This window comes from Bubalus bubalis, chromosome 1 (assembly GCF_019923935.1).
Source record: "Bubalus bubalis isolate 160015118507 breed Murrah chromosome 1, NDDB_SH_1, whole genome shotgun sequence".
Classification (NCBI taxonomy): domain Eukaryota; kingdom Metazoa; phylum Chordata; class Mammalia; order Artiodactyla; family Bovidae; genus Bubalus; species Bubalus bubalis.
In genome coordinates, this window is record NC_059157.1 from 51,981,701 (window position 1) to 51,997,149 (window position 15,449).

At 43.1% G+C, this 15,449-nt stretch overlaps 1 non-coding gene across 1 annotated transcript; it reads right to left on the reverse strand.

Moving 5' to 3' along the window:
- Positions 1 to 586: 586 nt before the first annotated feature.
- On the reverse strand, positions 587 to 691 carry LOC112587358. The gene has a single exon (XR_003111848.1). It is a non-coding gene; the product is annotated as a U6 spliceosomal RNA (small nuclear RNA).
- Between the last annotated feature and the right edge of the window lie 14,758 nt (positions 692 to 15,449).

The window sequence follows — 15,449 nt, forward strand, 5'->3', positions numbered from 1 at the left end:
TTCAGGGATCTTTATAGACATTTCAAAATTTCAGTTTCAGAGCCTTGCAACTTAACTCTTTTTTTTTTTTTAAGGCCCAATTTACTTATTTCTTCCTTTTAATTAACTTTTATTGGAGTGTAGTTTCTTTACAATGCTGTGTTAGTTTCAGGCATACAGCAAAGTGATTCGCTTTTACGTATACATATATCCACTCCTCTTTAGATTTCCTTTCCATTTAGATGCCCACAGATCATGGAGTAAGGTTCCCGGTGCTAAACAGTAAGTTCTCGTTAGCTATTTGTTTTATGCCCAGTATCAATAGTGTATATATGTCAATCCCAGTCTCCCAAGTGATCCCATGCCCCTCTTCCCCCTACCTTAGTGTCCATAAGTTTCTTCCCTACATCTTTGTCTCTGTTTCTGCTTTGTCAGTAAGTTCATCTATACCACTTTTCTGGATTTCACACATAAGGGATATTATATGATATTTGTTTTTCTCTTTCTAATTTACTTCACTCTGTATGAGTGTCTCTATGTCCTTGCCTCTGCAAATGGCACTATTTCATTTGTTTTTATGGCTGAGTCATATTCCACTGTAAAAAATATATATATGAAATGCTTCACAAATTTGCATGTCATCCTTGTGCAGGGGTCATGCTAATCCTCTCTGTATCCTTCCAATTTTAGTATTTGTTATTGTTGTTTTAGTCGCTAAGTCATGTCCAACTGTTTCGAGACGCCACAGACTACATTCCGCCCCAGGCTCCTCTGTGGGCTTTCCAGGCAAGAACACTGAAGTGGGTTGCCATTTCCTTCTCCAGGGCATTTTCCTGACCCAGGGATCGAACCTGTGTCTCCTGCATTGCAGGTGGATTCTTTACTGCTGAGCCACCTGGGAAGCCCTATTTTTGGTGCAAGTGCTGCCAAAGTAAACAACCAACTTAACTCTTTAAAATATGAATAGAGTAGATGATACAGGTCCCTCATCTTGCACACAGTGGGGTGCTGATGATAGTAATTCTGTTGTCTCAGAATCGTTGACTGAGACCTGGAGCAGAAGGCAGAGACACACCAAGCACCTCCCACTCAAAAGACAGCTGCCAACAGCTGGAGGCGTGAACCCCTGCAGCACATTTTAATAGACCGGAGTCAGCAAGCTGTACTGAGTCAGCCATTCCCCTGCCCTAAGCAAGCACAAGACCACGAAGAGGAGAGGGAGGAGAGGCTGCCTATCATGAGTCATCAGTGAAAAGGTGAGAGCCTCAGTACTTCCCATGGAGGAAGAAAAAAGGGAAACACAGATATTGGGGTGTCAGAAACAAAAAGGGGTGGGCATCTTGATCCCCAGGGGACACGGGCTGATGGGGCGGTCGTGCTGAGCTGCTCACTCTCTGAGCCTCTCTGAGCAGGGGAGAGGAGGACTCAGAGGGCAGAGAGAGAGAGAGAATAGAAGTGGGGAAACCAGCCCTCCTGCTACCTGGCACTCCAGGAAGCCTGAGTCCGCAGTGAGTCATGGTTGACTGCAGCAGATAGCCGGGCTAAAGCCATGCTTACTGTGCTCCAAACAAGAGGTCCACGCACGGTCTGGGTGTCCCCAGTGATGGAAAAAGAACGGCAGGGTGTATCGCTGGTAGTGAAAGCTGCAGTGGGATTCGAAGAACTTCAGCTAGTTAGTCTCCCTTGGTAGGAAACTTGATGGAAACAAGAGATGGAGCTCTGGGTTCATATTAAGAGGTGCGTAAAGAACTCACACGTGTACCCCAAGAAGGAAGCAGCATGGGATGTCCCCCCTCAGGGGCTATCTGTACTTGGTCCATCTCAACCTAAGAAGGAATAGCCAATGGAATTATCTGGAGGTCCAGTGGTTAGGACTCCATGCTTCCATGCAGGGGACATGGGTTTGATGCTCGGTCAGGGAACTAAGATCCCACATGCCATGGCACAGCCATAGATAAATAAACACGTGTTTAAAACAGGAAGCAATAACCAAGGGATGGCCAATGCACAGCGGGAATGACAGATCCATCCTTTTCCATCTCCCCTCTGTAATCAAGAAGAAAAGTGCCCCAAGAAATGAGAGATAAGGAGTAAAAAAGCAGACCAAGTCTTCTTCTTCCTTTAAGACCCCTTGGAAAAGCATGGACAGGGCCAAGAGGAGGAGAGGAAACAGACGGATCTAAAATAGATATTTTAAACTTGACCTGCCATTTTAAAATATTCATAAGTAAATAAAAAATGCATGGAACTCTATATGAGGCAGCATTTTCCTCCCCAAACGAATAAACATTTGCAGGTAGTAAATTGCAAGAAGAGCTCTCCAGCTGTGATGGATGTAGCCCTGAGGTCAGGGAATCACAATGATGAAGCAGGAGCATGGCAGAAGAGACCCCTGCACAGGATTTCAATTCCAGGCCACTGTTTTCTTAGACTTCAGGAGAACTAAAGGTAAGCAGCAAAGTTTAAAGTATTTCACCAAAACTTTAATGAAAGATTTGAAATATGTGAGCAACTGGGTCATAAAAACAAAAAAAAAAAAGGGGGGAGGAACTGATCCCCAGCAGGCTCGCCATCACCTCTGGGATTTTGCAGAGGTGAGGAGATCACTTTAGAAGGTAACCTGAGGCCAGACTCCCCCACTAGAAGGGCAAGAAGTAGGTACTTGCTTTGACTCAGAAAAGGCTGGGGAGAAAAAAAGCAGCCTGAAGAATAGATAAAGAAGACTTTGCAAAAGCAGAGAAAACTCCCTACCCTAGTGAATACACTAGAGCAGTGACTTTCAAACTCCTTGTACCAAAATCCATGATAAAAATAACACACATTGTGCACCAGGACCCTGGCCACCTGGACATGCATAACTAAGATTCGTGAAACAATATTTACTCGCTATGTGCAAAGAAGGGACACTGGACTTTTACATTCTGTTCTCTTTTTTAAATGCTGGTCACAGCTCATATAAATTGTTTTCCAGATCCTAGTAGCCTACCAGTGGCAGTATGAACAACTCTCATTAGGGCGAGATGACTCTTAAGAAGGAATTTGGGTCACAGACCATGGACACCATTTGTTTCTTCTCTCCCAAATACGATTCCCATGTCCACAGCCCCTTCTAATGTCATCAGATTGGAATCATGTATTCCTTTTAAAAATGCTTATTTTTAATTATTTGGCTGTGCCAGGTGTTAGCTGTGGCATGGGGCACATGGGATCTAATTCCCTGTCCAGGGATCGAATCTGGGCCCCCTGCACTGGGAGCATGGAGTGGTAACTGCTGAAACACCAGGAAAATCCCTGGAATCATTTACTCCTGATAACCTGCTTTCCAGATGAATTCAAGGTTACATCTCTCTACTGGTTCTCTTACCTAACTATCTTCCATGCCTTTCTAGCTCTCCCGCTTGTAGACATGGATTAGACTACCCAACATTGAAAGTGAAAATGAAAGTCGCTCAGTCGTGTCCGACTCTTTGCAACCCCATGAACTATACAGTCCGTGGAATTCTCTAAGCCAGAATACTGGAGTGGGTAGCCTTTCCCTTCTCCAGGGGATGTTCCATACCCAGCGTTCAAACCCAGGTCTCCCACACTGCAGGCGGATTCTTTATGAGCTGAGCCACAAGGGAAGCCCACCCAATATTATCTCCACTAATTAAACACTTTCCAGTCCCTTGGTGGGTTAGTCACTACATGGTGTCCGACTCTTTGCTATCCTATGGACTGTAGCCCACCAGGCTCCTCTGACCATGGGATTTTTTTCTGGCAAGAATACTGGAGTAGGTTGCCATTTCCTTTTCCAGGATATCTTCCCGACCCACAAATCAAACCCAGGTCTCCTGCATCGAAGGTGGATTCCTGCACTGCAGGTAGTTTCTTTACCGACTGAGCTACAAGGGAAGCCAATCCCTTAAATATCCAATATGTACAAGTCATCCACAAGGCCTTCTTCATAAGCATGTCTGAATAATAACAGTAACAAGTAACATTTATAGATGCCAGGGTGTGTCAATCACTGTCCTCAGCTTTATCAATCTATATCTCTGTATTGGTCATCTTTGTAGTCATCCCATAAATAAGGAAAGACAGGCCCATGAAGGATAAGTAAGGACACATGGCTGTTAAGTATATACTTTGAATACAGGGGATCTTGGAATATTAGCAGGTCATAGAAAAGCATGACACAAAGAGTAAGTTTGATCTTCTGATGGAGGGAAGAGGGTCATGAGACATGGAACATCAGTGGGTCTTATGCAGAGCCTCTTCCAGGTTTTATGCTCATGGCTCATGGCATAGAATAACCCTTCTGTACCAAAGGGTTCCAACCAAGAGACTTCTTGCTGTCTCAAAAAGACCCACATTTGTTTCAGTTTCAGTCAAAATTTCTACTTTGTAAAGTCAAATCTTGCAATAATTTTATCCCCACAAAACAGAGAAGCAAAATACACATCCTGATAGCATTTGGATGTGTTAACCATCTTTTCCTACCATTTTCACTTGTTTGAAGAATTGTAGATCCTGCGTTACTTGGAATATTGCCTAGAAAAGTCTTTCTCAAGGGAAAGTTCCTCAGAGTGACTGTGCTCATAGGTCCTCAGTTTTCTAGTTTAATGTGAGAGTAGAATCTAGGGGCATACAAATCATGTTTAACAACGCTAGATCCTTCACTTAGGATGATATTCCTTTCCACTCCTCCAGGGGGCACCATTTACATAGAATTCAATACAAATGGCACGCGCGGGGATTAGGCAGGGTGGTGCTCCTGAAAAAATCGTCCTGCTTGAAACCTCTTCAGATATCAGACATCTGGAAAAATAAATTAATCAAATGAGTTAATTGAATTAATGTTCATAAGGTTGCTTGCTTCCCTTGTAGCTCAGTCGGTAAAGAATCTGCCTGCAATGCAGAAGACCCAGGTTCGATTCCTGGGTCTGGAAGATCCTCTGGAGAAGGAAATGGCAAACCACTCTAGTATTCTTGCCTGGAAAAACCCATGGACAGAGGAGCCTGGTAGGCCCCTTGAGTCCGCAAGAGTCAGACATGACTTAGGGACTAAAGAACCACCAAAGTTGCTTAGTGTCCAGAGAATCAGTAGGAAAGGTAGAAACGGACTGTTCCGCCACTTCTTCCTTTCAGAGGGAAACTGTCTGTTCTGTTATTAATAATTAATGCCTCTCTTCCAACTGTTAGGTAGTTAGAATAGGGAAAAAAAAGTCCAGAATGGGGGTGGCTAAAAGACAAAGAAGGGAAAAGCCCGCGAAAATAGAACAAAGGAAGGTCTGAGGACCAGAGTGAGGACCTCAGGTAGAACAAACAGCACTCCTGGCTGGCCCAATTTACATAGGGCAGGCCCGGGGGAGGAAAAGACATATAAAAAGAGGAGCCAAAATTGGGCCAGGGATTTCCCTTCTCTTCGCATCTTTTAGGTCAGCCCACCTTCATACCTCCAGGATGTATTTTCCTTTGCTTTCTAAATAAACTGAGCTGTAACACGGAGCTGTAACACTGGTCCATCCGAGGGCGGTAACACCGGTCCATCCATCGCTTCAAATTTTTGTTGCAACAAGACAGAACCAATGAAATTACAACCTCCCCCATATTCTCTCTAGAATATGTCAGTTTCACTATTGGTCGGGACTTATTCCCAACCATTCTTTCTAAGGTGATCTTGCAGATACCTGATTTCATTCCCATTATGCTGACTGTCACATAAAATTCTCTGAGTTCCTGAGTTCCTGAATGTAGTGCTGGTTCTCACAGTATGGTCCCTGGGTGTCAGCAGCAGCATCACTTGGGAACTTGTCAAAAATGCAAATACTTGAGCCCTAACCCAGACCAGATGAGACACTCTCTAGGTGTGGTACCAGACATCAGTGTGTTTTCTAGTCTTACAGATGATTCTGACACATGCTAAACTTTGAGAACTATTGCCTTAACATATAATTTCCAATTCCACTGACACCAGAAACACCCATGAGGTTTTTTAAACTATGTTGCTGTTGTCATTCAGTCACTAAGTCAGGTCTGACTCTGCAACCCCAAGGACTGCAGCACGCCCCTGTCCTTTACCATCTCCTGAAGTCAGCTCAAACTCATGTCCATTGAGTTGGTGATGCCACCCAACCATCTCATCCTCTGTTGTCCCCTTCTCCTCCTGCCCTCAATTTTTCCCAGCATCAGGGTCTTTTCCAATGAGTCAGCTCTTCATATAAGGTGGCCAAAGTATTGGAGCTTCAGTTTCAGCATCAGTCCCCCAAGTGAATATTCAGGGTTGATTTCCTTTAGAATTGACTGGTTTGATCTCCTTGGGTCCAAGAGACTCTTTTGAAAACATCAGTTCCTCAGTGCTCAACCTTCTCTATAGTCCAACTCTCATATCCATGCATGACTACTGGAAAAACCATAGCTTTGACTATACAGGCCTTTGTCAGCAAAGTGATGTCTCTGCTTTTTCTTACGCTGTCTATAGGTGCCCTGGATTCTCTCCGAGCCACTGGGAGAGTAAAAATAACTTTGGAATCAAAAAGATCTGGGTGGAAATTTTAGTTTCATCACTCACCAGTGTGTGCCTGGATAAGGCTGCATTTTCTCATCTCTGAAGTGATGATAGTAGGACCTTCCTCCTAGGAATGTGTTGGAGGTAAAATGTAGCAAATGCCTCATACAGAGATTGACAGTGAATCCTCTTCCTTGGGCTCCATCACAGCTGGAATCTCATTTGCCCAGCCTGTGAGGGTGCAGGTCTCATCTTACCCAGAATCACAAAACAAGAGTTGCCAGAAGCTGTTTCCAAAGTTTCACAAATAGCCTAACATTTTCACAGCAGTTATTGGGGGTTTTGCAATGAATCGGTGGGAACAATACAGCCCTGAGATCCCACGAGCTATTTCAAACTCTAGATTGATGAGTACAGGAGTTCCTAGGAAGTGATATTTACCAACTGAGAGCATTATAATTGTTAAGTAGCTGTTATGAACCAGATCATATTCCTGCTGACAACAGGGAGGCAAAGAATTTCAATGGTTGCCTAGAAAATTGAGTAAAAGTTCCCCAAGTCACCTGCCACACACAGGTTTGTTTTTCCTTAATTATCTGGGTAATTGCTTTGTGTCTTCTATCTGCCTTTATCAAGAGACACCTGGGCAGAAGAGTAAGCAGTTTGAGTGTTTACTGGGCCGCCTGCTGAGAGCAGCTTCAGGCTGCCCATCTCGGTGTGGTGACTTCTCCACTGTCAGTGGGACACGCCTATCAACTCCTCCCACCCCCCCGCACCGGAACTAATGAGGCCTTTCTAATTAATCTGGGTCCCTGCTCTGGCAGAATTACATGGTTTGTCCTTTTTTTAATGTACATGAAATTATCTGCCTAAAATCAAATCATTTCATTGGAAAACAATACTCTGATCAATTTGATAATATACATACAAATTTGGGAAGGAGTCAAGACAGAAACAATCAGGTTTCATCAAGGCAGCAATTGTTTTCTTAAATGTCATTTTTGACAAATCTGTACAAATCAAACCAATGTTCATCAAACACTGTCTCTGAATGAGAGTACAGAGCTCACTAGACAGTTATCACTGGAGTTCCTGAATGTAAAATAAAAGGAAAACATTAGAAGCAAAAGTTGAGATTGGAGCTGGTGAGAGAGTTAGCAAATACACCACTTATGGTGAAGAAAAGACATTTTTCAGAGGCACCAAAATATCCTTCTTGGCCTGAACATGGTAGACCAAGTGCAAGTACAAGTCAAAGTTTCACTCAAAGACTCACAGGACTTGAATTGCAGATGCCGAGTAACATAGATCAGCTGTCCCTCCTGGATGACACAGGAGGTTTAGTCTTGCATATGCTACTTCTTTGTGTTTGTGAAAAGTCCCATTGTATGAGTCAGGATAGGCCCGGCTATGCTGCAGTAACAAATAACCCCAAGTCTCAATAACTTATTGCTACAAATGTTTACCTATTGCCTGCTTTGTTAGTCAGGATTTTCCAGAAAAACAAAACAAACTGTAGATAGATAATGAGAAATTGGCTCATGCGATTATGGAGTCTAAGACATCCCCAAAATCTGCAACCTGGAGACCCAGGAAAACTGGCTGTGTAGTTCAGTCCAAGTCTGAAAGCTTGAGAACCAGAGGAGCTCATGGTAGAAATCCCAGCCCAAGCACAGGAGAAGATAAAATGAGATGTCCCAGTTCAAGAAGTGAAACAGAGAAAATCAAGAATTCTTCCTCCTCTGGTTCTGTCCATGCTCTCAACAGGTTGGATGATACCCACCTACACAGAGGAGGTAAATTTACTGAGTCCCATCATTCGAATGCTAATATCATGTGGAAACCCTCTCACAGACACATCTGGGGAAAATATTTAGTTAATATCTGGGCACCCTGTGATCCACTCAAGCTGACATGTAAAATTAACCATCACACCAATGTAACATGTCAAACAAAAGTTGGCTGTGGCTTTGACCCACTCACCTTCACTCAATGAACCACAGTAAGGAGGAGCAGCAACATTCCAGGACCAGTTGGGACGGACTGAGGGAAGGGAGACATGGGAGAAATATGCACTGATTCTTAGTGCTTCTGCCCGGAAGTGGTGCATGATCCTTGCGCACATACCTCACTGGCCGCAGTGAGTCAAATGGGCTCTCCTGAGTTCAGCATGGTGGGAAAGTAAAATCCTTCCGCAGCAAAAGATGGAGGGGGAAAATGAGGTATTGGGCAAACAGAAAAAGATGTTTCTCACTCTACCATACTAACGGAATTCTGATGGGGTCCCCAAATAAACGCTCCTTCTAGGCCATGCTCCAAGGACTTCCCCTCAGTGCCCCACTGCACTTCTTACCACTCTCCATGCAAGCCAGGCTTCTGCTGTACTCGAGGAGAGTTGCAAGCCCCTCCTTCAGTCCCTAAAAGTGCAGCAAATGCCTGGATGAGCATTCAAGACAATTTATTGAAGGCTTGATTATATTCTTTGCAGCCAAATATGGAGAAGCTCTATACAGTCAGCAAAAACAAGACCAGGAGCTGACTGTGGCTCTGATCATGAACTCCTTATTGCCAAATTCAGACCTAAATTGAAGAAAGTAGGGAAAACCACTAGACCATTCAGGTATGACCTAAATCAAATCCCTTATGATTATACAGTGGAAGTGAGAAATAAATTCAAGGAATCTGATAGATAGAGTGCCTGATGAACTATAGATGGAGGTTTGTGACATTGTACAGGAGACAGGGATCAAGACCATCACCACGGAAAAGAAATGCAAAAAAGCAAAATGGCTGTCTGGGGAGGCCTTACAAATAGCTGTGAAAAGAAGAGGAGTGAAAGCAAAGGAGAAAAGGAAAGATATAAGCATCTGAATGCAGAGTTCCAAAGAATAGCAAGGAGAGATAAGAAAGCCTTCCTCAGCGATCAGTGCAAAGAAATAGAGGAAAACAACAAAATGGGAAGAACTAGACATCTCTTCAAGAAAATTACAGATACCAAGGGAACATTTCATGCAAAGATGGGCTCAATAAAGGACAGAAATGGGATGGACCTAACAGAAGCAGAAGATATTAAGAAGAGGTGGCAAGAATACACAGAAGAACTGTACAAAAAAGATCTTCATGACCAAGATAATCATGATGGTGTGATCACTGACCTAGAGCCAGATATCCTGGAATGTGAAGTCAAGTGGGCCTTAGAAAGCACCACTACGAACAAAGCTAGTGGAGGTGATGGAATTCCAGTTGAGCTATTTCAAATCCTGAAAGATGATGCTGTGAAAGTGCTGCACTCAATATGCCAGCAAATTTGGAAAACTCAGCAGTGGCCACAGGACTGAAAAGGTCAGTTTTCATTCCAATCCCAAAGAAAGGCAATGCCAAAGAATGCTCAAACTACTGCACAATTGCACTCATCTCACACACTAGTAAATTAATGCTCAAAATTCTCCAAGCCAGGCTTCAGCAATATGTGAACTATGAACTTCCAGATGTTCAAGCTGGTTTTAGAAAAGGCAGAGGAATCAGAAATCAAATTGCCAACATCCACTGGATCATGGAAAAAGCAAGAGAGTTCCAGAAAAACATCTATTTCTGCTTTATTGACTATGCCAAAGCCTTTGCTTGTGTGGATCACAATAAACTGTGGAAAATTCTGAAAGAGATGGGCATACCAGACTACCTGACCTGCCTCTTGAGAAACCTATATTCAGGTCAGGAAGCAACAGTTAGAACTGGACATGGAACAACAGACTGGTTCCAAATAGGAAAAGGAGTATGTCAAGGCTGTATATGATCACCCTGCTTATTCAACTTATATGCAGAGTACATCATGAGAAATGCTGGACTGGAAGAAGCACAAGCTGGAATCAAGATTGCCAGGAGAAATATCAATAACCTCAGATATGCAGATGACACCACCCTTATGGCAGAAAGTGAAGAGGAACTCAAAAGCCTCTTGATGAAAGTGAAAGAGGAGAGTGAAAAAGTTGGCTTAAAGCTCAACATTCAGAAAATGAAGATTATGGCATCTGGTCCTATCACTTCATGGGAAATAGATGGGGAAACAGTGGAAACAGTGTCAGACTTTATTTTTGGGGGGCTTCAAAATCACTGCAGATGGTGATTCCAGCCATGAAATTAAAAGACACTTACTCCTTGGAAGGAAAGTTATGACCAACCTAGATAGCATATTCAAAAGCAGAGACATTAGTTTGCAACAAAGGTCCATCTAGTCAAGGCTATGGTTTTTCCAGCAGTTATGTATGGATGTGAGAGTTGGACTGTGAAGAAAGCTGAGCGCTGAAGAATTGATGCTTTTGAACTGTGGTGTTGGAGAGGACTCTTGAGAGTCCCTTGGACTGCAAGGAGATCCAACCAGTCCATGCTAAAGGAGATCAGTCCTGGGTGTTCTTTGGAAGGACTGATGCTAAAGCTGAAACTCCAATACTTTGGCCACCTCATGCGAAGAGTTGACTCATTGGAAAAGACTCTGATGCTGGGAGGGATTGGAGGCAGGAGGAAAAGAGGACGACAGAGGATGAGATGGCTGGATGGCATCACCAACTCGATGGACATGAGTTTGGGTGTACTCCAAGAGTTGGTGATGGACAGGGAGGCCTGGCGTGCTGCGATTCATGGGGTCGCAGTCAGACATGACTGAGCGACTGAACTGAACTGAAAGATAACAAGGACATTACAAAGGAGAAAAATGAAAGAAAACAATAATCCTGGATGGGAAATATACACTGGTCCTTGAATTGAGTCCCTCAGCCATATGCCCTCCACTAGTTTTCCTTCTCTGTGGGCTCCCCAAACCCACCTGTCACCTTGAGCTCTCAGTCCCCAGGGAATAGTCCTGACCCCGATTTTTCTCACTGAAAGACATCATTCATCATATCCTCACTCAAACCCCACCATAACCCCACAGAGATTTGATTCTGCTCACAAAATTCAGCTCTGATGATTTTATTCAAAGTTGTTTAGCATCTACAGTTTCAATTTGTTGATTCTAAGATAGAATTTTGACTTTTGCATGAACAATGAGCCCATAGAAGAGTAATTTTACTCAAAGATGATGAGTATCTTCTACCTGAGTAAGAGGAAATTACAGCTAGATTCATAATACAATTTGTCTCCATTGCACTCCAAAAGATAATGACTGTGTGTGTGTGTGTGTGTGTTGTGCTTATTGTGGACATAGATATGCATGTGTAAAGCGAGTACTTCTTTTACATTTTACATTTAAAGTCGCTCAGTCATGTCCAACTCTTTGAGACCCCATGGACTATACAGTCCGTGGAATTCTCCAGGCCCGAATACTGGAGTGGGTAGCCATTCCCTTCTCCAGGGGATGTCCCCAACCCAGAGATCAAACCCAGGTCTTCCGCATTGCAGGGGGATTCTTTACCAACTGAGCCACCAGGGAAGCCAAAAATCTCACACTTGTAGTTTGTTTCCTCCTGCCGCTTAACAGATAAAAAATGTCTGACAGTTGCAGCCTATTTCCTCTGTTTGGACACCCCTGGCTTTCCTGCCTGTTACCCTCTCATTCTCCCCTTTTCTTTTAGGAGAATTATGTTGCCTAGGGAAAGGGGTGTCGTTCTCATTCTGTAACTGCTTCTGAGCTGAGAAGGGGCATCTTCCCTAAACTGGTGATGCAACATATTCTCCTAACCCTCATATTGAGGATCTCTGATCCAGGGGCCCCAAGTAGTAGTTCGAGGAAGCTGCCGAAGTGGCAAGAGTGTGAGCAACCATTTGTAACTTAAAAGCCTTCATGCGGCTAGAAACAAATCCAGTTACACAGTTACAGATGCAGGGAGCAAACAGCAAAAGCAGAACAATCAGCAAAGTTAGAAGTCACATTATGTCCACAGTTAAGGTACAGAGTGTTGCACCAGTCCATTATAGGATTGTTAGATGTCATCAGATTAAGAAGAGGCATCACATATGATTGTTGTTGTCGAAGGTATTCACAGACTTGGAGGAAGTCCTTTCCTTGAAGTGGAGACGCCCACCATAGGGAAGCCCTCCACTGATGAAGAGGGAAGCACTCTGCAGACCCAGCAGTTAGACTGATTGTGGAAGGCAGCATAGGAATGAGCCCAGGACAGGAAGGCATTGTCTTGAGGATCAAACGGCAGACTCAGGACTTCTGGAGTCAGCAGAAGCAGGCTCACATAGATTATTGGCCTGTCCAGATCAAATTCAAACGAAGTTGTGATGCTCATTGTCCTTGTAGGAGTCCACATGGTGTGAAGAAGCACTGTGGGGAGAGCCAACCTGTCTTGGGTCCTATGGATGCCCCACAGTCTGCAACCCTCCACTCAGCGCTCTGATGTCAATGGGGTGCCAGAGACCCACAGGCAGGGTCTTTCCCAGCCCCCATGCATTAGCTCCAGAGTACTTCCTGGGTGTTCATATATACATAGTTTGAATATTCATGTAAATAATATTTTATGTTTTGCATTTTCACTTAGGTCATAAACATGTTTCAATATTTTATATAATTCTCTTAACATGGTTAAAAACTACACAATACTCCATCCTGATATAATATAATATTCCATCTATACAATATTCCATCTTGAAAAACTGACATAATTTAATAACACATTCTCTTAATTTAGATAGTTTGCTTTATTCAGTTTGCTTTATTTAGTATTATGAATGAGCTTGTCATAAACTGCTTCATGCTTATGAATGTTTGCTTCTGTGAGATTATTTTACTGAGGTAAATTTCCAGGCATAAATTCAATATTTCACATAACTGCCTTAATTAACATGGTTAAAAACTATAACATTCCTGACTTAATAATATAAATATTATTACTTTGTCCTAGTTTTATATGCCTTCCTCAATTTACATTGATTATGAATAATTTTACTGCAGTGTTAGATAATATCTTTATTTGAAACTTGTGTTAGCTCAGTTTAATTTGATCAACTAATAAACTCAATGAAATACACATAGTTTACTTCTAATATGAAGAAATTTAAAAAAAAAAAAGAAGAAGAAATGTTAACCCCTCCAGAATTGGCCTGTAAATATCTGCACTGGGATAAAGGAAGCTTCTTTTTATATAAAGGCCTTCTGATATACACAAATTATATGTGTATGATAACCTTTTGATTGCAAGTAACAGAAATCAAACTTGCACTAATTTATGCAAGAATCAGAAACCAACACAATACTGTAAAGCAATTATCCTCCAATTAAAAATAAATTTTAAAATTAAAAAAAAGAATTAGAATATTATTAAAACTCTCTTCCATCTCCTTCTGTCTAGACCTTGCTTCATCTTCTCCTACTGGAGACAGATGTCTGCACCTGGAGCCATTCCCAACAGTTCTACTCCCAAAGAGAAAACGAGCTGTTTGTTGCATATTGGAAGACTGCTTCCAATTCTTCATCCCTCAATGCAGCCACATATTAGCCATGACCTGATCACAGGCAGTATATTTGTCTGCCCTGGCTTCAGGCTGGTGCAGGTGACTTGCTTTGGCCAATAACATATGGGTGGAGATGACAGTGTGCCACTTCTGAGACGACATCTCTGATACTTTGTATGTTCTTGCTTGCTCTTTTGTGGAACATTCCCCGCTAGTCTGCTGGAAGTTAAGAGACACATGCAACAGATGTGGAAACCTGAAATGTGGACTAGAGATACCCCAGCTGCATGTACTTTTATTTTTTTAGTTAAATTTTAAATATTACAGTAATCCATTTTTTTTAAACTAACATAAAAAGTGAGCTTAGTTAATACAGTAAATAATAAGTACCTGTAGACCACCAGGCTCCTCTATCCATGGAATTTTCCAGGCAAGAATACTGGAGTGGACTGCCATTTCCTTCCCCAGGGGATCTTCCTGACCAAGGGATTGAACCCGAGTCTCTCGAGTCTCCAGCATTGACAAGAGGGTTCTTTACTAGCTGAGCCACCAGGGGAAGCCCCAAATACTAAAACTATATGTAATTGGAATCTCCATTATGGCCAGCAATTCTAAAGAAAGAAAAAGGAAAAGAACAAACAAAACGCAATACTTACCAAAAGTCAGAAACAGCCATGTTTCTTTAGATTAAAAAAAAAAAATCTTAAAATGTGTATTTGGTAATAAACATATTTTAAATTCCAAGTGAAAAAGAAGTGGTCTTTTAAAACATCATTTACCACAACTGAGGAAAAACAGGAACTGTTTTCACAGGGAAGTAAAGAGTATTGTCTCTCAAGTCACAGGTTAAAAGGCTGCCTTTAACGTCTTCTTGTTGCCATCTGGCCACCAGCATCAGCTCCCAGCAAGGGTTCAGAGTAAACTGCTGCTGCTGCTGCTGCTGCTGCTAAGTCACTTCAGTCGTGTCCGACTCTGTGTGACCTCATAGATGGCAGCCCACCAGGCTCCCCCGTCCCTGGGATTCTCCAGGCAAGAACACTGGAGTGGGTTGCCATTTCCTTCTCCAGTGCATGAAAGTGAAAAGCAAAAGTGAAGTTGCTCAGTCATGTCCAACTCGTAGCGACCCCATGGACTGCAGCCCACCAGGCTCCTCTGTCCATGGGATTTTCCAGGCAAGAGTACTGGAGCAGGGTGCCATTGCCTTCTCCGCAGAGTAAACTATTTGGTGCCAAATGCAGGTGACCGACTGAGCGGCTGAACACACACAACAGTGCAGGTAAGCTAACCTAGTGGAAGAAGATGCAGAAGGAACCAGCTAGAAAAGCAAGGCAAAGTAGAAAGAAATGGTACCAGGGTTAAACAGAACAAGGGCTGAAACTCACGGCCAGAGAGAGCACAGAGGAGAGCTGCACGCGCACCCTGGTTCCCAGGGCCCAGGAACGACCACAGCGGCGATCTTCAGTGAGCAAGGCAGACCACAACAGAGCAGAGAACCCTGGAACATCGGACAGCTCTTTCTGAAGAAATCCATCCAAAAGCGAAGCAGGATCAACAAGAACAGGATCCAGAGGAATGAAGTTCACAGGAG